Here is a 16,930-nt window from a genome sequence, read left to right as displayed (position 1 = left end):
CCAATTGACTGGTCCTTGGGATAGCTAATGCCTCAGTGCCATCTTTCAGGCACTGGAGTTCCACTTCCAGACTCACTCCCGACTAGCCTGGCTTCATCCCCCTCCCCCTTCACATCTAGTTTAAAGCTCTGGTTATGTGCCTAGCTACATTTTTAGTAAAGACTTTAGTCCCCCTAGGAGACAAGTGTGCCCGATCCCTAGTAAGAAATCCTTGGGGTGCGTGGGCCACCCCATGATCAAGGAACCTAAAGCCTCTCTCCTCACATCAGGCTTGGAGCCAGGTATTAATCAATTGATTCTTTTTGACCTCTTGCTCCTCATTCCTTCGCGTTGTAAGGAAGCTAAACACTACTTGTGACCCAGAGCCCTCCATCATTCTCCCCAGAGCCCTGAAGTCTCTCTTAATGGCTTTCAGCTTTCTGCGCTGTGTCATCATTGCCTATTTGAAATACTACCAGAGGGTAATTATCTGTCTCTTTGACCAAGGAAGGAAGTTTTCTAGTTACATCCTTCTCTGGTGCCCCAGGTAAGCAGCAGACGTCCTTGTGGAGCGGGTCCAGTAAATTATATATATACATGCACATATATGTGCACATATATATGCATATAAATTATATATATATGCACATACATTAAGAAGCAAACAACCCATCTCTTGGTCCCTTTCTTAATTGTGAATTAGCATAGCACACATTTTGCAGCAACATTAAAACTGAAAAGTGTATTTATATCATGTTTTCTGGGTCTTGGATTTTTGCATTTGTTCCCTGCTGTTTAGTATCTACTTGCTCAAAAGATGGTATTGACCCCGTATAAATTTTACTTGAGAAGCAGGGAAAGAGCAGGAATCATTGGATAGAAGGAAAGTATGCCATTTTGTCAGCAGTATCAGATAAGCTAAAGGAAGTTCAGTGGAAGGACAATGAAAGCTCTTAGGTAGAACTATTTAGACTCTGAAGGACTCGGCTGCTTTACACAGTACACAGTTGATGTCATGAAATAGGCACACTTTAGTCACATTCTGAGGACTGCAGATTGAGATTTTGCTGAGTATTCACTGCAGCAAGAAAAGGAGGAGAACTGCATAACCAGTTCCTGCAACCTTACCGTACCTGTGATATCCTGTAAAGCTGGCTGTGGAGCACAGCCTGTCCTCAGATACATTCTAGGTGGTCTCCACTTGCATAAGGAGGAAACAGCAGCACATTTACAATTAACCACTTGAATTGGACTTCTGGCTCAGCTGGCTATTTGAATTTGTGTTTGCAGCACCATAATTTCACTTTTGCATATGGGTTGGAGAAAAAAAAAGAAAAGAAAAAACCCTCACACTTTAAGCATCTAAGAAAGCAGAAAAGTAGCCCAGAACAGCTGAGAGAGAAGCTTCTGCTCATAAATCAAGCCTTTCAGTCATCCGTGATATCAATTCCTTTGTGGGAAATAAGAAAAGAGAATTAAATATTTTTTGTGCCCCAGATGAAGAGCAGAAGTAAGTCAAAACATCTTAAACAAAATATGCTGCCGAAACCTGAAGAATTAGATTAGAATGTCATGCTTAACTTTGGAATATCCAATCCAAACCCCATTTTACGCCATAGGAGCCCTCTACAGGCTTTCAGTTAGGTCTTAATATCAAACAAAAAAATGCTGTCAATTCACAGAATTCTCACCTTTACTGTAGCTGACACAGAAGAAACATTCCCATACTGGACATGCTTACGGAGATGATTACAGATGGCTTGAAGCGTTGGATGAACTTCCACACAAAATTTACATTTGTAGCCAACTACTTTCCTCTCCTTAAGTTTTGAAGCATCTTCCAAGTGTCCAAAAGCCTATTGAAGCATGAGTATTAATCAGTTATATGAATGTAATACTGAAATATACTTCTCTGATATCTCACTTTTAGGAATATACCCAGATCAGATTTTGCACCCTAAGGGGAACTGCATTTTAGTGTACACATATGTATTGTGTTAACTTTCCCCATATCAGCTCTCATAGTGCTGTGCTTTGTATTGGTAGCCAGAAAGGTGTTGATAACACACTGGTGTTGGCTTCTGCTAAGCAGTGCTCCACAGCATCAAAGCTGTCTCTCCAACATTCCATCCTCACCAATAGGCTGTGAGCAGGCAAGATCTTGGGAGGGGACACAGCCAGGACAGTTGACTCCAACTGACCAGAGATATTCCATACTATATAACATCTACTCTGAAATAAAAGGAGGAAGATGGGGGCATTCGTTATTATGAAGTTTATCTTCTGGAGCAACCACTATGTGTACTTAAGACCTTCTTTCCGGGAAGCAGCTAGACATCACCTGTTGATGGGAAGTAGAGAATAAAACATTTCTTTTGCTTCCATGTGTGGTCTCTGCTTTTGCTTTGTTAAACTGCTTTTATCTTGACCCATGAGTTCTTTTCCATCTTATTTTCCCCCTCCCTGTCCTGCTGAGGAGGGGAAGCAACAGAGCAGCTTGGGAGGAACCTGGCATCCAGCCAAGGTCAATCCACCACAGCATGCTATTGCACAAAATGTCAACCTCAGTTTGCACTGAATTCTATTAAAGCCCTCAAAATAGGTGGACAGGACATGCGCATAGGAAAAACGTTGAGTTTCTGAATAAATGTAGCCCCCTATAAGACCATTCTGTTTTAACTTACAAGACCAAACCATGCTTCTTCATAGCTTTCCCCCACCCAGTTGTATGCTTTTCTACATCAAGTATAGTTACTCTAGGTGGGGAGAAGGGTACAGAAAAGAGTAGTAGAATTTGGTCTTCTGTTCACAGGAACACTTGCCCAAAGCTTAAAGTTATTGGATAGCTGCACATAAACATCAGGTTCTTTATCAGAAAATTTCCTAAAATAAATAAGCTTGAGAAGGAAATTGATGTGCTATTTCAAGGTATATTGCTGAGCAGTAGACTGGGACATTTGCTAAAGAATCTGTGAGAAAGCTAACACCAGCCCAGCAACAGAATAATAAATAACTGTCAAATACAGTTAGCCAACCATAAGGGTGGGAGGAAGGAAGAAAGATAGGGAAAGATAGATTTTCCTGAAGGAAACAGTTGGAAGGAGCAAAGCTTCCCATGTAGTCTAGGAACAGATGAAGAATGAAGGAAATTAAAGCAGAATATGTAACTGATGCATAGAGCCCATTGACACACTAAGTCACTCATCAATCTGCATTCATTTGGCTGTCAAAGAAAACATGCAAATGAGTATTAGTAATAAGGAGTCTCTTGGGGTACAGAACAGCTTTTGGTTTGTTTTCCTTCTTGTGGAGAGGAAGCAGAGAAGGAGACCAGACACACAGATCCTTACCCTCTCTTGTTTGAAATCTGTAAAAGCACCATCTGCATATTTCTGCTTGCTCAAAAGCTGTTTCCTCCTCTCTTGATGTTTGGCATGCTTCTGGAATTCCTCATTGTGACTATTCAAGTGTGAGGTCAGCTCTGCCATGCTATGCAATTTAGTATCACAGCGCTTGCACTGATAGACAGCATTATGAAAGTGGGTGCCACTTCCCACTATGGTAAAGTCTCTTTTCAAATCCTTGCTGTGGTGGTCTGTGTAATGCATGCAGAGCAGCTCTGCTGTGCTGAAGGATAGCTTGAAACATTTTATGCATCTGAATGTAAGCCACTCAGTTTCCTGAGCCTCGCTCTCCACCTCAGGCTTTTCAAAGGCATTATTTTCTTCAGCTGGAATTGATTTTTCATGTTCATCAGCATACACAGGAGTGAAGTATCTCCCCAGCTTGCTCGCATGCTGCTTCTTAGGGAAAACACCAGGGTGACACTTCATGTAGTGGGACACAATACCTTTTTTGCTAAATGACTGAAAGGAACAAATTGAGCATTTCTTCTTTTCCACAGCCCTCCTCAGCTCCTCACTTAACTGAGGAGTGTCATCTTTGGGAGGGGATGTAATGATCACTTTATTGGGTTTGTCACTTACTGTCCTGGAAGCTGCTAAACAATGAGTGTAGTAAGCATCAATGTCATGCCTTTTCTGGTAGTGTGCTGCAAGTCCTTTGCGGATAGGGTTGGTGTAGGAACACAAAGCACACTTGAAGAGGTTGTTCTTGCCTTCTGGTTGTGCCCAAATATTATTATGTTTTATGCGGTAGTGCCTGGCTATCCCCTTACGGGTAGAACAGAAGTATTTGCAGAGTTGACACCGGAACACTGTGTGAGACACTAAGTGAGAACTGGAGAAATGAGGTGCTGAGATAGAGACTTCTCCAACACCATCAGAAGCAATTTCTGGGGAGGCCTTGATTTCATTTACCATATCCAGCTCCACTGAAGCAGAAAACTTTGGCAGTGACTGAGCAAAAACATCAAACTCAGGCTGGTTATGGTAATTCTTATAGTGAATTTTGAGCTTCTCCAGTGTGCCATGGGTGTAAGGGCATAGTTTACACTGGTATGCACCGTAGCCTTGCTTGAATATCCTACTGGTCTCTTCTATGTCATTCTGGGTGATGTCATTTGACTGTTCCACATCATGCACAAAGTCTTCAGCAGTGACCTTTACTGATGGGTGCCGTTTTTGGTAATGTGTGAGGACGCCATGAATGCGTGTGTTAATGTATGGGCAATGTCTGCATTTATACACAGCCCCTGGGTTAATGTCTCTGTCCTGTGCAAAGTCAGCAGCTTTCACTTTCATGCCAGGATGCTTTCTGCCATAATGTGTCAGGAGGCCATGCAAGTTACTGTACTCAGACTGGCAAACTGTACACTTATATGGAGTGGAGGAGATGGCAGGGTTTTCAGAAGCCAGTTGAATAGTTTTTTCCTGGGAAAGGCTGGTGTCCTCCACATCCTGGTCCATCTGTGATGTTACCTGGTTTTCAGAATTAATCCTGGCCCCAACTTCATCAAGCTGTGTGTCAATTTTCTCAGCAGCATCTTTCTCCTTAACGATATCTAACAATACAGATACATCCCCATTCATAGCCCAAGGGTGAAAAGCCTGGTAATGATTAGTAATATCCCAAATGGAAGATACTTCAAAAATGCAGTCTCTGCATTTATAGGTCTTTGCCTCTGTTGGCATCACTAGGGTAGGAGGGGAAGGATCTGGACCTGCCCAGAGTTTAGTTGCCATATATGTATAGTCAACATAATGTTCAGGATGTCTCCTTTGGTAATGCACAAGCAAATCACTTGGTTCCGTATGTGAATAAATGCACCATTCACAGTGATAACCGGCTTCTATCAAGCCATCCAAAAATGCCGATCTCAGAATGGGCGTGACTGTGGCCTTCATATTCGGGTGGTCTTTCTTAATATGCTTCCTCAATGCATAGAAGTAAGGTGATGTGAAGCTACACTGCCTGCATTTGAGGGCTCTCAGCTTTGTCTTGCCCTGCTCAGTGCTGGAGGTGTGAGTAGGCATGCCGCTAGATGAGTTCTTCTGGTTACAATCACAAAGACTTCTAATGGTGGCTGTATGCTGCCTAATTACATCTGCATTGGCTTTGAAATCACAATGCTTCTTTTGATAATGAATGAGCACACCTTTCATGGTCCGGTTTCCATAATCACAGTGCTGGCAGAAGAACATTTCATTCTTAGGAGTATTCACAGAACTCTCAGAATGGCCCCGGCTCAACTTCTGCACTGACACTGGCAGCTTCTGAATCCCAGGTGGCAGCTCACCAGCCATCATCATTGCCACAGTAGGGGGTGCCTGCCTGATGTACTTGGCGGTGACCTTTATTTCTGGATGCCTTTTCTGGTAGTGGATAAGCACTCCCAGAACTGAACTGTTGCTATATGAACAGTGTTTGCAATAGTAGAGTTCAGAAGCAAGGTTTGGGGTCAGTAGTGGAGGAGGGGGAGGTGGAGAAGCCAAGTTGGACATTTTTGAGGAGACAGACACTCCCATCTCAAAAGACATTTGAGCCAGGGCAGAACCCCTGTCAACAGAAGCTATATGCATGGTCTTCTGAATTCTGAAATATGATGCTTTTTCTTCAGGATGTTTTTTCTGGTAATGCACCAGAACTGAATGCATGTTAGGGCTTGCAAATGAGCACACATCACAGTCATAAATGACCACAGAACTGACTGAAGGTGCCTTTGATTTTCACATTCAGGACTAAACCTCTTTGTAGCACTTTTATTAAAACATGCTGGCACAGTAGCCCCATGAGCCATGGGAGTAAAATTTGCCATAGTTTTTGGAGCAGAATTCAAGATCTCTCTCAGCATCTGGGACTCTGTGTTTAGCCCCTCTTGCTGCTCAACCACATAGCTTGAAAATATCATTGCATTGTTAATTTTCACTGTTGGATGCATTCTTTGGTAATGTGGCATCAGGCTTCTAACATTTGGGCTAGTGTAAGAACAGAAGTGACAGCAGTAGATCAGATCAGAGTGACTGAAGTCCAATACATTCATAGCTTCAGGGTGGTGCTCTCCATAGTGTTGCTGCAAGTCTTCAAAGTTCTTATAATCAATATAACACTCAAGGCATCTGTATACTGCACTGTGATCATCGGGATCCAAGATATACTTAAAGCTGAATTTTATATAGGGGTGCATCCGTTGGTAGTGGGTGCTAACACTCCTCGTGGATTTATTGCTATAATCACAGTGTTTACAATAGTAAAGACTGCCAGTCATTAATCTCCACATTTTCATTGTTCTGATCAGGGTCATACATATTTGCCTGGCTTCCCAGAACAGGGGCATTAGGGTTCTCTTAGTCTAGCATGTTAATGGAAGAAAAATAATCTTCCTCATCTGTAGATAAAGTGAGCTCGATCTCTGCTCCATTGGTGGCATTATATTCACAATGCATGTTTCTGAAGCTTGCATCCTTCTGGGAATCATTAGTCTCTCCCTCCCACATTTGCTGGGGTGCATAAGAACTAGAAACCTCCATCACTGGTTCTGTTTGTTCTTCTTCTCTGTCTAATTCCACTTCTATCTCCACCTCGTTGTCTTCCTCCTCTTCCTCTATATTAATCACAGCATCTTCTTGCTGTTTGTTTTGGTTTATTTTGCTCTGCAGGTTGCTTGCTATTTCATCAATTCTAGTTCTTTTCTTCACTGATGAGAGATCCAAAGCACAGTCATTTGACACCTTCTGAGCGACCTTAGCAACAAAATTATTTTTAGATGAGAGGCCGAGAATTGAGGTCTGGCTTTTCTTCACTGTGCTGACAGAGGTGAGAGCATCTGTCTCGCTCTCTTGTGGCATGTTGGATGGCAGTCCATCATATTTTGGTAAGTTGTCACAAAATGAGTGCTTGTGCTGTTGATGAACTCTGAGGCCTTTCAAAGTAGTGGTAGAATAGTTACATATTGTGCACTTATAAGGATGCTGTGAATGGAGTTGATGCAACTGCTGCTGTTGCTGCTGCTGCACTGTTTCTGTCATCCCAGCTGACTTGCTTCCATTTATATTTCCACTCATGTTGTCATTCAAAGAGGAGACAATGTTTTCACTCTGAGAATTCACAGTGTCCCAGTCTGATGTTGTACCTGCATGACATTGCCTATGAGCTCCAAGCTTTAACGAACTCTTACAGGTGAAATGGCACTCATCACATTTGTATACAGTTGTCTTCCCAGACAGGTGGATATTCTCTATGTGACAGGAGATGCTTCGGCGGTGCATTGTGAGGAAAGGGCAAAAAGGACATTGGAACCTGTTCATGTATCTTCTAAAGGGTATCCCTTTCGTTTCCAATAGCTTATTGCCATCAGATCCCATCAGTTGCTTTGCAGATATTCCTGAAGTCTGGTGGTCCACAGCATTCAAGCCATTCTCGCTGTCCACTTCCTTTAGCTCTTCATATGAGCTGGAGTCATTTAGCATACTGTTTGTTTCTAAGTCAGCAGAAGAATTCGTCATGTCAGCAACTCCATAGCAGGATCTGTCAGACAAGTTAACCATGCCTGAGTTGTGAAGTAATTTAGACTTCATTTGAGGATAAGACACAGGAGAAAACTTAGAGAATATAGAAGAGTTGAGTCTGATAAGGGAATTGCCTGTAGAGCTTCCGAAGTCAGAGACATCAGCATTCAATATATCATGTCCTGTCATATTCATAGAGATATAACTAGAGTTTGGGGAGGCATTCTGGGGACTCTTACTCTGCACATCAGATGCACTGGTTCTGTCGTGTTCCTGCCTCAAACTTGACAATATTTTTACCATGCTGCGGTGCTTCTTCATCATATGGTCACACCAGCGCTCCCTTCGAGGTGTCTGGTAACTGCACCATTCACAGCAAAAGTTGCCTCTGGACTTTGTTAGAGGCTTGACCATGGACTCCAAAATACTCCGTTCTACTACCTCTGCAGGCAATTCCTTGCAGGTTTCCTGCACTGGTGCAGAGGCAGATGTCAGTTCAGATACAGCAGAGGCAGGAGGAGGAGCTAAACTCTCCTTCAGATTGTTTTTGTGATACATTTTCTGGTGCTTAATAATCCTTGCACACCTTGGTGATTTGTAAGTGCAGAACTGGCAAGAGAAAACTTTGCCAAACCCTTCATGCATCATGATGTTGTAATTTAAGGATCCAGCAGTGTGTGACCCTACTGAGCTACCCCCAACTTGTGCTCCATGAACCCTGCGAGTATGCTCTATGAGGAGGTTTTTAGATCGGAAGTAACGCACACAGAATTTGCACTGGAAAAACTTGTTGGTTGGTTTAGGATTCGGAGCCATTTGTTGACCATAAAAACTTTGGCTCTGGCTATAACAACTTCCAGTCTCCATCTGAGTTGTTGTATTTTGCCCTAAAAGTAAAATATGTAAATAAAAGTAAATACGTAAATAAGTAAAATTAGACTGTTTCCTCCCCCACCCCATCTACCCTATATGTATATGAATAAACACACATCCTGAACGCATTAATCACACCAGAAGTCCCCTCACTTATTTATTATTAGACCTATGCATACGAGAATGGTCAGAAAACTAACAGACAGTCGATAATTTGGGATAGACAATTTCCAAAGTAATCTTCTTGAAATAAAAAGGTACACTAATAAAGTTCAAAACTCTTCTAGAGCTCATGGTGGCATAAAGCAAGGGGAAAAAAGCAATATGAAGAAGCATGTGAAAAGCAGCAAGACAACAAATCCACGTTTGCATTTACAAAAAAAAAAATATGGCTGCAACTAAACATCATTCACTTCACTACCACAGTGATAAAGAGAACAGTTTTTAAAAAGCACACTGAAACACACCAATTAAAATGCACTGAAATAAGTCACATGTGAGGCAGGGGCTTATGGTTGAGTTTTACCTGCTATTTCACCTGCAATTGTAAATTCATCCATTACAGAAGAAAATTCAATCTCAGTCTGGTTGCTAGCATTCATGGAGCCAGACCTTGGCTGGCTAGAGGTTTCATCGGAGACATCTGTTGGCTGCAGAAAAGCAGTATGAACATCCTGAATGTGAGCTTTTAGGTATTCATAGGATGGAGCTCGGAAATCACAGCCATCATGCTGCAGTACCTCCATGGTTCAGGAATGACCTTTTGCATTAGAAAATTCTGCAAGAAAAACAAGGAAAGGAGAAGAAAAGATGCAGGGGTTTGGTGTTTTTTGGTTTTTTTTCCTGTTTGGTTGGATTTGGTTGGATTTTGTTTTCACAGAAATGCAAGTCAGTGAATTCTGAAAATATATTAACACCAAGCTTCCTATCATAGGACTTAATGATTTCCAGAAATTCCATAATTACTGCAGCCTAAAACTCAACATCTAAGAGGCATCAAGGCAATTTTTATTCAAAGAAAGCCCTATCTAGGTAATTTTCAGGTTGGTGTTATCAATGCTACAGTCAATCTTCTGACAAATGATTACTGTTTCGATTGACTTTGTCCTCTAGGCTTTTCCATGACCCAGGAGAGACCTATTGTTAGGGAGTTTCTCATTCAGAGATTAACAGCTATATGCTAGAAGAACTACCACATTACTCCCAAACATTCATGCACTGAAACACAGAATGCTGGGGAGGAATTTATCACTAGACTCTTAGCTTATGTACTGTCATAAACAAAAGGATACACAAAATACAAGAAATGCAAAAGTCTGAGACCCTCCTGCCCTGTACAGCAATTGGGCACAAAAGTAACCTATTATTTTAAAGCAATAACTCATTTATTAAGTTTCCTACACATTGCACTGGGCCAAGACAACCTAGGAGTTCCAGAGGTCCAAGATGTAATAGCAGACAAAAAAATTGTACTGTGGAAACATTTTCCATGTAAACTACAAAAACATTTTCAATGTATTTACTGTACAATGTAAAACTACTATAGCAAGATAACCTACTGCAGGCAAAACAATCTCAACTCAGGGAATTTTACTTTGTTTAGGTTATTGTCAACTAACATGAAATTTAATTACTGGTTTGGGTACTGAGAAAGAAAGATAACAGTGAAACAAACAATTAGGGAAACACCTTTCCAACGCCTTCCCCAGGGTCAACTATAAGACAAGTCACTGATCATCCACCACTCCCTTAGTCTCAACTCCCCTTGTTTTTGCCACATGTTGCATCCAATCAATTCTAATTCCTTCAGTGATGTGACTGGCAGCACAGGAGGTTGGGGTCAGCACATAATGGTTTCTTTCTGCCCCTCTTTATTTCTTACTCATCTACCTCCATTGCTCCTTGCTTATTACTTCTCTGTTCCAGTATGGGTTCCACCATGGGCCGCAGTCCCTTTTAAGGGTGCCACTGCTCCCATGTGGAGCACCTCCTTCTAAGAGCATGCCTCCTACCCCTATTGGCAACAGCCTTTTCTTAAAAATGTTTGAGCAGAGGCACCTTATGGTCCTCTGATTCTTTGAAAGTTTGGCTTGCAATGGGTTCTTTCCATTTGTTTCAGAACTGTCTGGAACTTGCTGTTAATGAGCTCCTCTCACACTCCAGTCCGTTTCTCCAAAAGCCAGCCATTTGTGCTCAATATAAAACTCAAAATACACTAGAGCACAAAGAGAGGACGGTATAAAAGAATGCTTTGTCTTAGAGCCTGGGTGGAAGCGTGGATCTGATGGAGGGTAGGGAGGCTCTGCAAAGGGATCTGAACAGGCTACACCGCTGGGCAGAGACCAATGGCATGATGTTTAACAAGGCCAAATGCCGGGTCCTGCACTTGGGGCACAACAACCCTATGCAGTGCTACAGACAAGAAGAAGTCTGGCTGGAAAGCTGCCTGGAGGAGAAGGACCTGGGGGTGTTGGTTGACAGCGACTGAACGTGAGCCAGCAGCGGGCCCAGGTGGCCAAGAAGGCCAATGGCATCTGGGCTTGTATCAGAAACGGCATGACCAGCAGGTCCAGGGAGGTTATTCTCCCTCTGTACTCGGCACTGGTGAGACCGCTCCTCGAATACTGTGTTCGTTTCTGGGCTCCTCACCACAAGAAGGATGTTGAGGCTCTGGAGAGAGTCCAAAGATCAACAAAGCTGGTGAAGGGGCTGCAAAACAAGTCTTACAAGGAGCAGCTGAGAGAGCTGGGGTTGTTTAGCCTGGAGAAGAGGAGGCTGAGGGGAGACCTCATTGCTCTCTACAACTACCTGAAAGGAAGTTGTGGAGAGCAGGGAGCTGGCCTCTTCTCCCAAGTGACAGGGGACAGGACAAGGGGGAATGGCCTCAAGCTCCGCCAAGGAAGGTTCAGGCTTGACATTAGGAAAAAATTTTTCACAGAAAGGGTCATTGGGCACTGGAACAGGCTGCCCAGGGAGGTGGTTGAGTCACCTTCCCTGGAGGTATTTAAGGGACGGGTGGATGAGGTGCTGAGGGGCATGGTTTAGTGTTTGATAGGAATGGTTGGACTCAATGATCCCGTGGGTCCTTTCCAACCTAGTGATTCTGTCATTCTGTGATAATAAACTTCTGGCAAGCCTATTTCTGTCTATTTCTGGACAGCAAACACACAGGCACTCCAGAGTTTAATCTACATTACTGTGCTCACTGCAATATGTGCCCCCCACTGTCTCCAACAACAAAAAAAAACAACCAAAAAGGCACAAACCGTGCACCAGCTTCTTTTCAGCTAGCAAAGCTGCAATGATTATGATACTCAAGCTTCTATTTGCAAGCACCACTGTGGGAGAGGTTACTATCTGTTCTTGGAGCAAATAACAATAGTGAGTGAAGCCTCACTCCATGTCCAATAGACCTGAAAACATTTTTGCCATGTAGTAAATGACTCCTGCATTTAGAGCACTTCACAGAAAAGCAGCTCATCCATTCTGCACTATCTGTATCCTAAGCTTAGTCTTCTCATCTCAAACAAACAAGCCCCAGCTTTTCTGAGCGTGTTTATTGCATTTTCAAGAGGTATGAGCCTCTGTGCCACTGAAGCTTTAAGACTCACTGAACTGCCCTACTTCTCTGAGTTTTGGGAGAAGCCATTTAAACTCAGTAAACACGGTAACCTCCCAGCAGGAGGACAGCGAAGAAGGATCCCCCTATAGACTGCCCTGTCTCTTGGGAGTGTGCCTTAGGAGTTGTCTTTCTTCCCACAGAAGACACCTCACGCCCCTGCCAGATTCCAAAGTCTAATTACCTTTGTTAACCACCATCCAGTCTATCTCCATCAGTAATCCCCCTAACTCGCACACCAAACGGTCTAACAAGCAGATAGTTATAGTGTAAAGACATGCCTATTCATAAATGCCTATTACATATTCATGACCTTTCCCCGCTTCTTATTATAATTAGATGCGAGAAGCTTCTTCCATACTCGCGCAGGTGTGGTGTCATGGTCTGGGGCTCAGGGCTGAAGTAGCCTTCATCTTCCTCATGAATCATCCCTGAACCCAATCTGTGCGCAGGCACATTCTCATCCTGGTTGAGCTCCAAGACTGCAGAGACAGGTTCAGTCAGCTTTCTGCTGTTGTGCACATTTCAGCTTTCCCTTATCAGTGAATGTCTGTGAATGAGCTCCTCTCTTATCAACATCCAGGGTCTTCAAGGCCTTTACTAGCAGACAGTGCGTATTTCAGTGAGCTAAGCCTTCTAAGTTTTTCTAACTTTTCCCCTATATCATATGAGCGCACATCAGTTCCCCGAAAGATCCATTATGTAGAAGAGGAATGTATGTGTCTTTATGGAAACTTTAAGCCAGTGTACAAAATAAGAACCAGAAGGAGGGAGGAAATAAAAGAAATTGAGGTTTTTAAAAGGATAAACATAACCCCTTCTGCCTGGCACAATAATAGGTACATACCAACAACCATTGCTAGTGTATATTGTTAACATTCCTTAATATTCTGATACTGTCAAGACAACAGCCAGATCTCGATAATTTCAGAAAAATCTCTAACACATTTTCTACAAAGTAAAATAAAATGTTGAGAGATCAGTAGTAGCTACTGTTTATAAGAATCTTCCTAATGAGTTCTAGCTTTAATGTCACAACAATCTCTCCCACAAAAGCAGCACAGAATCATAGAAGAGGTTAATCTTACGGCAGCGAAGAGCACCAAATATTCAGTACAATTGAACAGCCTTCAATTTCATGCTTTAACCAAACAACGCGGTGAAGTCAGGATAAAGCATTTTGTAGGGAATTCTACTTTAATATTTGCACTGATATACTATGTGGAATATTTCAAAGTGGAATATTTTGATTTAAGCTAAAGTACAGTTAAATTTTGTCTAAGCCGTTGTGGGTTTTGAAAGTTAGACAGAATGTCCCTCTGAGAGCATGCTTTCTTTCTCTGATAGCATGTTTTCCTTAAAACACTGTTTTTCAGACACTGTCCTTTCTTTGAAAATGGTAACGTCTTGTGTGAGGAACGATTTGTGCTAAACAGATGTCTCTTCTGTAATCACCTCTGTTTGGAATCCTAACTAAAAGCCAAGGTCAAGCAGAGAGCTGGAGCCAGCTCCAAATTAGCAAGAGTTTTGACTGTTGCAAAGTTTCGTAACATTAAAATTAGACCTTGGAAAGTAATAGAATATGCATAAGATTTCTGGGAAAATTTATACATATGCATCTAAGTGGGAAATATATTCTGTAACTAGCCTTTGTCTTGTTGCACATGATTGATGGAGATCAGTCCCACATGTTGCCCAGGCCTGATAAAGGATGCTCACTTTCTAAAACTCCAAAACAAGTCTTAGAGAGTTTTTATTTGCTGACATTTTTGGTATCATCACATTTTTCTGTAACATTCAGATATTGCTCAAAGGAGAAGCAAACACAGAAACTTAGTTCAAGTTACACTACGAAAAGAAACTGAAATGCATGCACGTCTGTCTGGTTTTTTTCTCCCCTTCTTTTGCCCATGTGGCATATAGAACTGAGAATGGTGGCATATTTTCAGATAAGATGTTAATATCTGACCTATCATCTAGAGTGCTTTGCTGCTTGCCCAGGGCCTGAATACAGGATATTGTGGAGAGACTGACAAAGCTCATCCAGGACTCTGACTAGTATCCCCTCCTGTTCTTTCCTGTGGGCACCAATGATACTGCTAGGGGCAACCTGGAGAGTATCAGAAGTGACTACAGAGCTCTGGAGATAGCAGTGTTCTGCACAATCCTCATGGTGAAGGGAAAGGGCATGAAGAGGAGGGTGCTGATGATGCATGTCAATAATTATCTGTGGAGCTGGTGTTGGTGACAGGATTTTGGGTTCTATGTCCATGGGACTCAGTTTGCAGATCAATGTCTGCTTGGAAGAGCTGAAATGTACCTCACTAAGCAGGCTAAAGCTATTTTTGACAGGAGGATGGCTAATCTGGTAAGGAGTGCTTTAAATTATGAAGGATTGGTGAGTGCACGTTTGTGCACTGAGATGTACTAAGGTCATGCTGTCTGTGGATTTCCAAATAGTACTGAAAGCAAAATTTGGGGGAAGATTGAAAGTGGCATGAGAAGCTGTGGATGCCCATCCTTAGAAGCGTTCAAAGTAAGTTTGGATGGGGCTTTGAGCAACCTGGTCTAGGGAAAAATGTCCCTGCCAATGGCAAGCATGGTATACAGCCCTCACAAGTGCAGTGAGTCAGAGTGGTGAGGCACTCCTTGACTGCACCTGGAACTCCTGCTGCCTGGCAAGGGCAGTGATCTCGGACGATCAGGCACTCCCTGACAGCCCTATAACACCCGCTGCCTAGATCATAGCCTGAGCAGGACGGTATCAGAATGGTACAATCTGGAAAGTACTGGACTTGTACAGGTGGTAGAAAATGCCATAATTATCTAACAAGAATTGTGGCCAGAATGGAAAAATACTGACCAAAGTCAATCATCTTGCAATCCAATAAATAGTGATCCTAAGTGGACTCTCTGAGCTCTCCTTGATTGCAGCAGGCTGTGACCAGCATCTTCCCCTGAGTTGGGAGGCCTCTCAGGGTAGACTTCTTGAGATTCAAAGATCGTCCGATGACAGAGCAAATCAAGATCAACTGCTAACAAAGACAGAGAAGGAGAAGGGCAAAGTCAGACTTCTTGAGACTCAATGATTCCCTGTGGACGAATGCCAAAGCATTAAAAGTGAGTAATTCACTAAAGTCAAGAAAAAGGGAATTTTGAATATAGGCTGGTCTCTGTGTGTCTGGATATCCATACAGCTCTGTGTCTGTGTGTACCTGTGTGTGATTTGATTTTACAAATTCTGCAGTAAGTCTTGTGTGAACCTTGCCATTCTTGCTGTTTCATTTGTAGTAAAGCCCATTGAATCACTTTCTTAAATTGTTTGATGATGAAGTGCTGTTCATAGAATCATAGAATCATAGAATCATAGAATAACCAGGTTGGAAGACACCCACTGGATCATCGAGTCCAACCATTCCTATCAAACACTAAACCATGCCCCTTAGCACCTCGTCCATCCGTCCCTTAAACACCTCCAGGGAAGGTGACTCAACCACCTCCCTGGGTAGCCTGTTCCAGTGCCCAATGACCCTTTCTGTGAAAATTTTTTTCCTAATGTCCAGCCTAAACCTCCCCTGGCAGAGCTTGAGGCCATTTCCTCTTGTCCTGTCCCCTGTCACTTGGGAGAAGAGGCCAGCACCCTCCTCTCCACAACCTCCTTTCAGGTAGTTATAGAGAGCAATGAGGTCTCCCCTCAGCCTCCTCTTCTCCAGGCTCCACAACCCCAGCTCTCTCAGCTGTTCCTCATAAGGCCTGTTCTCCAGCCCCTTCACCAGCTTCATTGCTCTTCTCTGGACTCACTCCAGAGCCTCAACATCCTTCTTGTGGTGAGGGGCCCAGAACTCAACACAGGATTCGAGAAGCGGTCTCACCAGTGCCGAGTACAGAGGGAGAATAACCTCCCTGGACCTGCTGGTCATGCCGTTTCTGATACAAGCCAAGATGCCTTTGGCCTTCTTGGCCACCTGGGCACACTGCTGGCTCATGTTCAGTTGGCTGTCAACCAACACCCCCAGGTCCCTCTCCTCCAGGCAGCTTTCTAGACAGCTTTATGTTAAAAATTACATAACCTAATCTTGTGATCTAACCCCAACTATTAATAAATTCTAAATTTCTGTTAAATCACAGCTGTGTTAGAACCTATTTGTGACAAATTGGCACTTTTACAATATGGTATTAAACCCACTTTTGCTGATACCTTTGACAATGGTTCTTTAAGCAATTCTAAATCGCCCATTCGTGACAAATTGGTATAGTCAGCAGTATACTAAATCAGGATTTGTGACAAAGTGGTTCTTTAAGCAATCTGAATCTCCCATTCGCAACAGTAAGTGGTTGGAATAGATGATCTTTGAAGATTCCTTTCAACTCAAATCATTATATTATTCAATTATTTGCCCACTGGCTCACTCGTGGAATAGCAGCCAGCATCTTTACGCCTAGTCTGAGTATATACAATTCTGCAGTATTTGACAAATTGCCTTTAACAGTTATCTCACACCAGTGATTAACATTAGACTGCAGAAAAATCACGCAGGGGCAAATCCTGTAT

Source organism: Phaenicophaeus curvirostris, chromosome W (genome assembly GCF_032191515.1).
Source record: "Phaenicophaeus curvirostris isolate KB17595 chromosome W, BPBGC_Pcur_1.0, whole genome shotgun sequence".
Classification (NCBI taxonomy): Eukaryota; Metazoa; Chordata; class Aves; order Cuculiformes; family Cuculidae; genus Phaenicophaeus; species Phaenicophaeus curvirostris.
The sequence above is the reverse complement of the archived record's forward strand: the minus strand, read 5'-3'. Positions refer to the sequence as shown.